Source organism: Meles meles, chromosome 6, assembly GCF_922984935.1.
Source record: "Meles meles chromosome 6, mMelMel3.1 paternal haplotype, whole genome shotgun sequence".
Taxonomy (NCBI): Eukaryota; Metazoa; Chordata; class Mammalia; order Carnivora; family Mustelidae; genus Meles; species Meles meles.
In genome coordinates, this window is record NC_060071.1 from 105058792 (window position 1) to 105070481 (window position 11690).

Genomic DNA, 11690 nt, shown 5'->3' on the forward strand with positions numbered 1-11690 from the left:
TGCTAATGCTGGGTATCTTAAACAGATTGGCAGGGCATTTTCTCTATGCAGTCACTCACAGGCCCATGGTTCTACCATGTTCTACCATGTTGTAGTCACACTTTGCAATACGTGGTGCTTTTAGTCACCACAGCAATGAAAAGAGACTATAAAATCACACATGGATTTTTTTTACTGCCTCAGCCTATAATTGACATACTCCACTTCCACTTACAATTTACTAGTCAAAACTAGTAATCATAGCCCTGCCCTGCTACAAGTAATCTGTGGACATGTGGAATGTGGAGTGCAGAGTATTTGGTGAGTGGTACTACCTCTGTCAAGTCCACTTTTTTCTCCCTAGTATGGTAGATTATCCAAATTGTGTTGCAATTTTTTAATTAACATATAATGTATTATTTGTTTTAGGGGTACAGATCTGTGATTCATCAGTCTTACAAAATTCACAGCATTCACCATAGCACATACCCTCACCAATGTCCATCACCCTGCTACCCCCCACCCCTCCCACCCCACCCCTACTCCAGCAACCCTCATTTGTTTCCCGAGATTAGGAGTCTCTTATGGTTTGTCTATCTCTCTGGTTTTGTCTTCATTTTTCCCTCCCTTCCCCTATGATCCTCTGTCTTGTTCCTCAAATTCCTCATATCAGTGAGATATATGATAATTTTCTTTCTCTGATTGACTTATTTTGGTTAGCATAATACTCTCTACTTCCATCCACGTCATTGCAAATGGCAAGATTTTGGGTTTTTTTTTTTTTTTACAGCTGCATAATAGTCCTTTGTGTACACACACACACACACACACTTTATATATATATATATATACCACATCTTTATCCATTCATCGGTCGATGGACATCTAGACTCTTTCCATAGTTTGGCTATTGTGGACAGTGCTGCTATAAACATTCAGGTGCACATGCCCCTTCGGATCACTACATTTGTATCTTTGGGGTAAATACCCAGTAGTGCAACTGCTGGGTCATAGAGTAGTTCTATTTTCAACTTTTTGAGGAACTCCATGCTGTTTTCCAGAGTGGTTGCACCAGCTTGCATTCCCACCAACAGTGTAGGAGAGTTCCCCTTTCTCTGCATCCTCGCCAGCATCTGTCATTTCCTGACTCCATTCTGACTGATGTGAGGTGGTATCTCACTGTGGTTTTGATTTGTATTTCCCTGATGCCAAGTAACATTGAGCAGTTTTTCATGTGTCTGTTGGCCATTTGGATGTCTTCTTTGCAGAAATATCTGTTCATGTCCTCTGCCCATTTCTTGTTTGGATTATTTGTTCTTTGGGTGTTGAGTTTGATAAGCTCTTTATAGATTTTGGATACTAGCCCTTTATCTGATACGTCGTTTGCAAATATCTTCTCCCATTCTGTCAGTTGTCTTTTGGTTTTGTTAACTGTTTCCTTTGCTGTGCAAAAGCTTTTGATCTTGATGAAGTCCCAATAGTTCAATTTTGCCCTTGCTTCCCTTGCCTGTGGCGATGTTCCTAGGATGAAGTTGCTGCGGTTGAGGTTGAAGAGGTTGCTGCCTGTGTTCTCCTCAAGGATTTTGATGGATTCCTTTCTCAGATTGAGGTCCTTCATCCATTTTGAGTCTATTCTCGTGTGTGGTGTAAGGAAATGGTCCCATTTCATTTTTCTGCATGTGGCTGTCCAATTTTCCCAACACCATTTGTTGAAGAGACTGTCTTTTTTCCATTGGACATTCTTTATTGCTTTGTCGAAGATTAGTTGGCCATAGAGTTGAGGGTCCATTTGTGGGCCCTCTATTCTGTTCCATTGATCTATGTGTCTGTTTTTGTGCCAGTACCATACTGTCTTGATGATTACAATTTTCTAATAGATCTTGAAGTTGAGAATTGTAATACCACCAGCTTTTGTTTTGTTTTTTCAATATTCCTCTGGCTATTCAGGGTCTTTTCTGGTTCCATACAAATTTTAGGATTATTTGTTCCATTTCTTTGAGAAAAGTTGATGGTATTTTGATAGAGATTGCATTAAATGTGTAGATTGCTTTAGTAGCATAGACATTTTTACAATATTTGTTCTTCCAATCCATGAGCGTGGAACATTTTTTCTATTTCTTTGTGTCTTCCTCAATTTCTGTCATGAGTATTCTGTAGTTGTCCGAATACAGATTCTTTGTCTCTTTAATTAGACTTATTGCTATCTTGTGGTTTTGTGTCCCATCGTAGATGGGATCAACTCCTTAATTTCTCTTTCCTCTATCTTATTTTTGGTGTATAGAAATGCAACTGATTTCTGTGCATTGATTTCATATCCTGACACTTTACTGAATTCCTGTATGAGTTCTAGCAGTTTTGGGGTTGAGTCTTTTAGGTTTTCCACATAAAGTATCATATCATCTGCAAAGAGAGAGAGTTTGACTTCTTTGCTGATTCGGATGCCTTTTATTTCTTTTTGTTGTCTGATTGCTGAGGCTAGGACTTCTAGTATATTTTGAATAGCAGTGGTCATAGTGGACATCCCTGCCATGTTCCTGACCTTAGGGGAAAAGCTCTCAGTTTTTTACCATTGAAAATTATATTTGCTGTGTGTTTTTCATAGATGGCTTTTAGGGTATTGAGGTATGTACTCTCTATCCCTACACTTTGAAGAGTTTTGATCAAGAAAGGATGCTGTATCTTTCATGCCAATGGGCCTCAAAAGAAGGCCGGAGTAGCGATTCTCATATCAGATAAATTAGATTTTAAACTAAAGACTGTAGTCAGAGATACAGAAGGACACTACATAATTCTTAAAGGGCTATCCGCCAAGACGATCTAACAATTGTGAATATCTATGCTCCCAATATGGGAGCACCCAATTACATAAGAAAACTATTAATCAAGATAAAGAGTCATATTGATACGAATACAATAATAGTAGGAGATCTTAATACGCCTCTCTCAGAAATAGACAGATCATCGAAGCAGAAAATTAATAAAGAAATAAGAGCATTGAATGAAACATTGGACCAGATCGACCTCATCGACGTATACAGAACATTCCACCCTAAAACAACAGAATATTCATTCTTCTCAAGTGCACATGGAACCTTCTCCAGAATAGACCACATACTGGGTCACAAAGCAGGACTCAACCGATACCAAAAGACTGACATTATTCCCTGCATATTCTCCGATCACAATGCTTTGAAACTGGAGCGCAATCACAAGGAAAAGTTCAGAAGGAACTCAAACACCTGGAAGCTAAAGACCACCTTGCTTAAGAATGCTTGGATCAACCAGGAGATCAAAGACGAACTTAAACAATTCATGGAAACCAATGAGAATGAAGACACCTCGGTCCAAAACCCATGGGATACAGCAAAGGCGGTTCTAAGGGGGAAATACATAGCCATCCAAGCCTCCCTCAAAAACATTGAAAAATCCAGAATACACCAGCTGTCTCTACACCTTAAAGAACTGGAGAATCAACAACAAATCAAACCAACTCCACATGCAAGAAGGGAAATAATCAAGATTAGAGCAGAGATCAATGAGGTAGAAACGAGAGATACAGTAGAACGTATCAATGAAACTAGAAGCTGGTTTTTTGAAAGAATCAATAAGATCGATAAACCATTGGCCACACTAATCCAAAAGAAAAGAGAGAAAGCCCAAATTAATAAAATTATGAATGAAAAGGGAGAGATCACAACTAACACCAAGGAAATAGAAACAATCATCAGAAATTATTACCAACAGTTATATGCCAATAAGCTAAGCAACCTAGATGAAATGGATGCATTCCTGGAAAGCTACAAACTCCCAAAATTGAACCAGGAAGAAATTGACAACCTGAATAGACCGATATCTAGTAATGAGATTGAAGCAGTGATCAAAAACCTCCCAAAAAACAAGAGCCCAGGACCTGACGGATTCCCTGGGGAATTCTACCAAACGTTCAAAGAAGAAATAACACCAATTCTCCTGAAGCTGTTCCAAAAAATTGAAGCAGAAGGAAAACTTCCAGACTCTTTTTATGAAGCCAGCATTACCCTGATCCCCAAACCAGGCAAAGACCCTACCAAAAAGGAGAATTTCAGACCAATATCACTGATGAATATGGATGCAAAGATTCTCAACAAGATCTTAGCAAACAGGATCCAGCAGCACATTAAAAAGATTATCCACCATGACCAGGTGGGATTCATCCCTGGGTTGCAAGGTTGGTTCAACATTCGCAAATCAATCAGTGTGATAGAACACATCAATAAGAGAAGAGAGAAGAACCACATGGTCCTCTCAATTGATGCAGAAAAAGCATTTGACAAAATCCAGCATCCGTTCCTGATGAAAACGCTTCAAAGTATAGGGATAGAGGGAACATTCCTGAACTTCATAAAATCAGTTTATGAAAGACCCACAGCAAATATCATCTTCAATGGGAAAAAGCTTGCAGCCTTCCCATTGAGATCAGGAACACGACAAGGATGCCCACTCTCACCACTCTTGTTCAACATAGTATTAGAAGTTCTAGCAATGGCAATCAGACAACAAAGAGAAATAAAAGGTATCCAGATTGGCAAGGAAGAAGTCAAACTCTCTCTCTTCGCAGATGATATGATTCTTTATATGGAAAACCCCAAAGACTCCACCCCCAAACTACTAGAACTCATACAGCAATTCAGTAACGTGGCAGGATACAAAGTCAATGTACAGAAATCAGTGGCTTTCTTATACACCAACAATGAAAATACAGAAAGGGAAATTAGAGAATCGATTCCATTTACTATAGCACCAAGAACTATAAGATACCTGGGCATAAACCTAACCAAAGAAGTAAAGGACCTGTACTCGAGGAACTACAGAACACTCATGAAAGAAATTGAAGAAGACACAAAAAGATGGAAGACTGTTCCATGCTCTTGGATCGGAAGAATAAACATTGTTAAAATGTCTATACTGCCTAGAGCAATCTATACTTTTAATGCCATTCCGATCAAAATTCCACCGATATTTTTCAAAGAGCTGGAGCAAATAATCCTAAAATTTGTATGGAGCCAGAAGAGACCCCGAATTGCTAAGGAAATGTTGAAAAACAAAAACAAAACTGGCGGCATCACGTTACCCGATTTCAAGCTTTACTACAAAGCTGTGATCACCAAGACAGCGTGGTACTGGCATAAAAACAGACACATAGACCAGTGGAACAGAGTGGAGAGCCCAGATATGGACCCTCAACTCTATGGTCAAATAATCTTCGACAAAACAGGAAAAAATATTCAATGGAAAAAAGACAGTCTCTTCAATAAATGGTGCTGGGAAAATTGGACAGCGATATGTAGAAGAATGAAACTCGACCATTCTCTTACACCGTTCACAAAGATAAACTCGAAATGGATAAAAGACCTCAACGTGAGACAGGAATCTATCAGAATCCTAGAGGAGAACATAGGTAGTAACCTCTTCGATATCAGCCACAGCAACTTCTTTTAAGATATGTCTCCAAAGGCCAAGGAAACAAAAGCAAAAATGAACTTTTGGGACTTCATCAAGATCAAAAGCTTCTGCACAGCAAAGGAAACAGTCAACAAAACAAAGAGGCAACCCACGGAATGGGAGAAGATATTTGCAAATGACAGTACAGACAAAAGGTTGATATCCAGGATCTATAAAGAACTTCTCAAACTCAACACACACAAAACAGATAATCATATCAAAAAATGGGCAGAAGATATGACCAGACACTTCTCCAAGGAAGACATACAAATGGCTATCAGACACATGAAGAAATGTTCATCATCACTAGCCATCAGGGAGATTCAAATTAAAACAACATTGAGATACCACCTAACACCAGTTAGAATGGCCAAAATTAGCAAGACAGGAAACAACGTGTGTTGGAGAGGATGTGGAGAAAGGGGAACCCTCTTACACTGTTGTTGGGAATGCAAGTTAGTGCAGCCACTTTGGAGAACAGTGTGGAGATTCCTGAAGAAATTAAAAATAGAGCTTCCCTATGACCCTGCAATTGCACTGCTGGGTATTTACCCCAAAGATACAGATGTAGTGAAAAGAAGGGCCATTTGTACCCCAATGTTTATTGCAGCAATGGCTACGGTGGCCAAAGTGTGGAAAGAACCAAGATGCCCTTCAACGGATGAATGGATAAGGAAGATGTGGTCCATATACACAATGGAGTATTATGCCTCCATCAGAAAGGACGAATACCCAACTTTTGTAGCAACATGGACGGGACTGGAAGAAATTATGCTGAGCGAAATAGGTCAAGCAGAGAGAGTCAAGTATCATATGGTTTCACTTATTTGTGGAGCATAACAAAGAACATGGAGGACATGGGGAGATGGAGAGGAGAGGGAGTTGAGGGAAACTGGAAGGGGAGATGAATCATGAGAGACTATGGACTCTGAAAAACAACCAGAGGGTTATGAAGGGGCGGCAGGGGGGTGGGGGGGGGTGGGAGGTTGAGGAACCAGGTGGTGGGTAATAGGGAGGGCACGTACTGCATGGAGCACTGGGTGTGATGCCAAAACAATGAACACTGTTATGCTGTAAATAAACAAATAAAAATAAATATTAAAAAAAAAAGAAAGGATGCTGTACTTTGTCAAATGCTTTTTCTGCATCTGTCATCTATTGAGAGTATCATATGGTTCTTGTTCTTTCTTTTATTAACATATTGTATCACATTGGTTGATTTGCAGATTTTGAACCAACCTTGCAGATAGGAATAAATCCCATTTGGTGATGGTGAATAATCCTTTTAATACTGTTGGATCCTATTGGCTAGTATTTTGGTGAGAATTTTTGCATCCATTTCATTAGGGATATTGGTCTGTAATTCTCTCTTTTGATGGGGTCTTTGTGTGGTTTTGGGATCAAGGTAATGCTTGCCTCATAAAATGAGTTAGGAAGTTTTCCTTGCATTTCTATTTTTTGGAAGAGTTTCAGGAGACTAGGTATTAATTCTTTCTTAAATGTTGGTAGAATTCCCCTGGGAAGCCATCTGGCCCTGGGTTCTTCTTTGTTGGGAGATTTTTGGTTACTGCTCCAATTTCCTTACCGGTTATGGGTATGTTCAGGTTTTCTATTTCTTCCTGGTTCAGTTTTGGTAGTTTATATGTCTCTAGGAATGCATCCATTTCTTCCAAATTGTCTAATTTGCTGGCATCTAGTTGCTCATAATATGTTCTTATGATTGTTTTTATTTCTTTGGTATTGGTTATGATCTCTCTTTCATTCATGATTTTATTAATTTTGATCTTTTCTTTTTGGTAAGTCTGGCCAGGGGTTTATCAATTTATTAATTCTTTCAAAGAACAAGCTACTTGTTTCATCAAACTGTTCTACTGTTCTTTTGGTTTCTTCATTGTTCTTCATTGATTTCTGGTCTGATCTTTATTATTTCTCTTCTCCTGCTGAGTTTAGGCTTTCTTTGCTGTTCTTTTTCCAGCTCCTTTAGGTGTAGGGTTAGGTTATGTATTTGAGACCTTTCCTGTTTCTTGAGAAAGCCTTATATTGCTATATACTTTCCTCTCAGGATCACCTTTGCTGCATCCCAAAGATTTTGAACAGTTGTGTGTACATTTTCATTTGTTTCCGTGAATTTTAAAAATTTGTCTTTAATTTCCTGGTTGACCCATTCATTCTTTAGTAGGATGCTCTTTAGCCTCCATGTATTTGAGTTCTTTCCAACTTTCCTCTTGTAATTCAGTTTAAGTTTTAAAGCATTGTGGTCTTTAACCTGTAGTCAGGTTGAGACCTGATTTGTGATCCAGGTTGTGATCTATTCTGGAGAATATTCCATGTACACTAGAGAAGAATGTATATTCTGTTGCTTTGGGATGGAATGTTCTGAATATATCCATGATATCCATCTGGTCCAGTGTGTCATTTAAAGCTTTTATTTCCTTGTTGATCTTTTGCTTAGATGATCTGTCCATTTCAGTTGGGGGGGGGTGTTAAAGTCCCCTACTATTATTGCATTATTGTTAGTGTATTTCTTTGATTCTCTTATTAATTGGCTTATGTAATTGGCTGCTCCTATGTTAGGGGAATAGATAAAATTGTTAGATCTTCTTGTTGGGCAGACTCTTTAAGTATGATATAGTGTCCTTCCTCATCTCTTATTATAGTCTTTGGTTTAAAATCTAACTTGTCTGACATAAGGATTGCCATCCCAACTTTCTTTTGATGTCCATTAGCATGGTAAATGGTTTTCCACCCCCTCACTTTAAATATGGAGGTGTCTTTGGGTCTAACAATGAGTCTCTTGCAGACAGCATATCAATGGGTCTTGTTTTTTTTTTAATCCATTCTGATACCCTGGTTCTTTTGATTGAGGAATTTAGCCCATTTACATTAAGGGTAACTATTGAAAGATATGAATTTAGTGTCATTATATTGCCTGTAAGGTGACTGTTACTGTATATTATCTTTATTCCTTTCTGGTCTATGTTACTTTCAGGCTTTCTTTTTGCTTAGAGGACCCCTTTCAATATTTCCTGTAGGGCTGGTTTGGTGTTTGTTTTTCTTTTAGTTTTTATTTGTCCTGGAAACTTTGTATCTCTCCTTCTATTTTCAGACAGCCTCGCTGGATATAGTATTCCTGGCTGCATGTTTTTCTCATTTAATGCTCTGAAAATATCATGCCAGTCCTTTCTGGCCTGCCTGGTCTCTGCAGATGGGTCTGTTCCCACTCTAATATTTCTACTGTTGTAGGTTACAGACCTCTTGTCCCAAGCTGCTTTCAGGATTTTCCCTTTGTCTCTGAGACTTGTAAGTTTTACTATTAGATGATGGAAGTTGACCTATTTTTATTGATTTTTGGGGGGTGGTTCTCTGTGCCTCTTGGATTTTGATGCCTGTTTCCTTCTACAAATTCAGGAAGTTCTCTGCTGTAATTTGCTCCAATATACCTTCTGCACCTCTCTCCTTCTGGAATCCCAATTATTCTAATACTGTTTCATCTTACAGTATCACTTATCTCTTGAATTCTCCCCTCGTGATCCAGTAGTTGTTTATCTCTCTTTTTCTCAGCTTCTTTATTCTACATCAGTTGCTCTTCTATATCACTAATTCTTTCTTCTGTCTCATTTATCCTAGCAGTAAGAGCCTCCATTTTTTATAGCACCTCATTAATAGCTTATTAAATTTCAACTTGGTTAGATTTTAGTTCTTTTATTTCTCCAGAAAAGGATTCTCTAGTATCTTTTATGCTTTTTTCAAGCCCAGCTAGTATCTTTATAATCTCATTCTGAACTTTAGTTTTGACATCTTACTAATGTCCATATTGTTAGATCCCTGGCAATTAGTACTTGTTCTTTTTTTTTTCTTTTTTTGAGGTGAGTTTTTCTGTTTTGTCATTTTATCCAGAGAAGAATAGATGAATGAGAGAACGAAATGCTAAAGGGTAACAATATCCCCCCAAAATATACACTAAACAAATCAGGAGAGACCTGTACCTGCGGGGGTTGGGGGAGGGGAGAAAGGAAAAAGAGAAAAAGAATATGATCAGGCTGGTGAATAGAACAGAGCCACACACTAGATTTTGGGTGTATTTTGGTCTGTTAGAAGGAACTGCCTCCCAAATTCTTAAAGAAATAATATATATATACATATATATGTGTGTATGTATATGTATATGTATATATATTTATATATATGTGTGTGTGTGTGCATGCACGTGTGTGTGTGGATAAATTTAGTGAAGGGATGGAATATGACTGTGAAGATGAAAGTTAAAAGATTTAAAAATAGGAATTGATAAGAAGTTGGTTGAAAAAAGAAAGAAAAAAATTTTAAAAAAAGGGGGGGCAGAGAATATGATCAGGCAGAAGACTAGAACAAAGCCATACACTAGATTTAAGATATATTTTGGTCTTTTAGAAGAAACTGTATCCCAAAATTTTAAAGAAAGAAAGAAAGAAAGATATATATCTTTATATATATATATATATATATATATATATATATATATATATATATACACACACACACACACACACATATATATATTTAAGTAAAATGATTGGATAGAATATGACTATAAAAATGAAAATCAAAAAAGATTTTTAAAAAAGTATTGAGAAGATGTTGCTTAAAATAGGAAGGAGGAAAAAATTTTAAAAAAATTAAAAAGAAGGAAAATTTTAAAAATTTAACTTTGAAGACTAAAGAATCATAGGAAAAAAGCCATGAATTTTATGTGCTGTATTCCCTTAACACTGGAGTTTTGCAGTTCTCATTGATGGGTAAACTTGGTCTTGGTTGGATGTTCTTGCTGATCTTCTGGGTCAGGGGCCTGTTGGAGTGATTCTCAAATGGCTTTGCCCAAGGTGGAATTGCACCATCCTTGCCAGGGGTCAGGCTAATCTGCTAGATTTTGCTCTCAGTAGCTTTCGTTCCCTGAAAGCTTTCCATACAGCTTTGGAGGATGAGAAGGAAAATGGCAGCCTCCCAGTCTCTGGCCCTGGAGGAGCTGAGAGCTTGGGACCCTCCTCTTCAGTGAGCCCTCAGAGAGAAGCAGTCAGTCACACCTATATCCCTGGTCTTCAGCGGAACTCTGCTCACCCAGCCTGTGACCGAGTATTTCTGTCTCCTGCATATGACCCCATTTGGATTTTAAACTCAGCAGATTCCTGCAGCATGTTCCTGTGTTGCTCCTCCCCATGGAGAAAGGGGGAGGTTTCCTTTATCTGCCACTTTTGGGGTCCTTGCTCGAAGAGTAGTGGTCTAGCTGTGCTGCAGATCACAGTTTATGATAACCCCGAGCTGAGAGCCCACTCCTCTGCTCTGGCTTTGCACCTGGCTTCCCCACTCCTATACCTCAGAGCTCTGCTACACTCAGGCACCCTCAGTCTTTCTGTGACCTTGAGGGTCCTGAGACCACACTGTCCCAGCAAGGGTTCCACCCCCTTCTTAGCCACTGAGCAACATCCCTCCACAGAGCAGATTTCTATAAGTTCTGATTTTGTGCTCCACTGCTCTATCACTTGCTGGTAGCTGACTGACAAAGGCTCCCGCTCCCACCTCCCCACAGTCTATCTTCCTGTATATCACCTTGGATTTACTTCTCCACTCATCCTATCTTCCAGAAAGTGGTTGCTTTTCTGTTTATAGAATTGCTGCTGTTCTTTTCTTTGATCTCCTGTTGAGTTTGTAGGTGTTCAGAATGGTTTAATAACTCTCTAGCTGAATTCCAACCAGATGAAATTGAGGTCTCCTACTCCCCTGACATCTAGCTCCTCCCCCCCCACAATTTTTTCTTAAATGTGTTGAAGATCTTTTTCTCTTTTTTAAGGATTTGATCCATTCGTTTGACAGAGACAGCAAGAGAGGGAACACAAGCAGGGGGAGGGGGAGAGGGAACAGCAGGCTTCCCACTAAGCAGGAAGCCCAATGCAGGACTCGAACCCAGGACCCTGGGACCATGATCTGAGCCGAAGGCAGAGCTTAATGACTGAGCCACCCAGATGCTCCACTGGGTTATAATTTTTATTATTATTATTTTTAAGCTTATTACATCATGGACATCTCCCCATATCATTACATATTAATTCATTTATTGACTATTTTTGTTAAAGATTTTGTATATTTATTTGAGAGAGAGAACCAGTAAGCATGAGTTGCGGGGAGGGGCAGAGGGAGAAGCAGACTCCTCACCGAGCAGGGAGCCCATTGTAGGGCTCCATCCCAGGACCCCAACA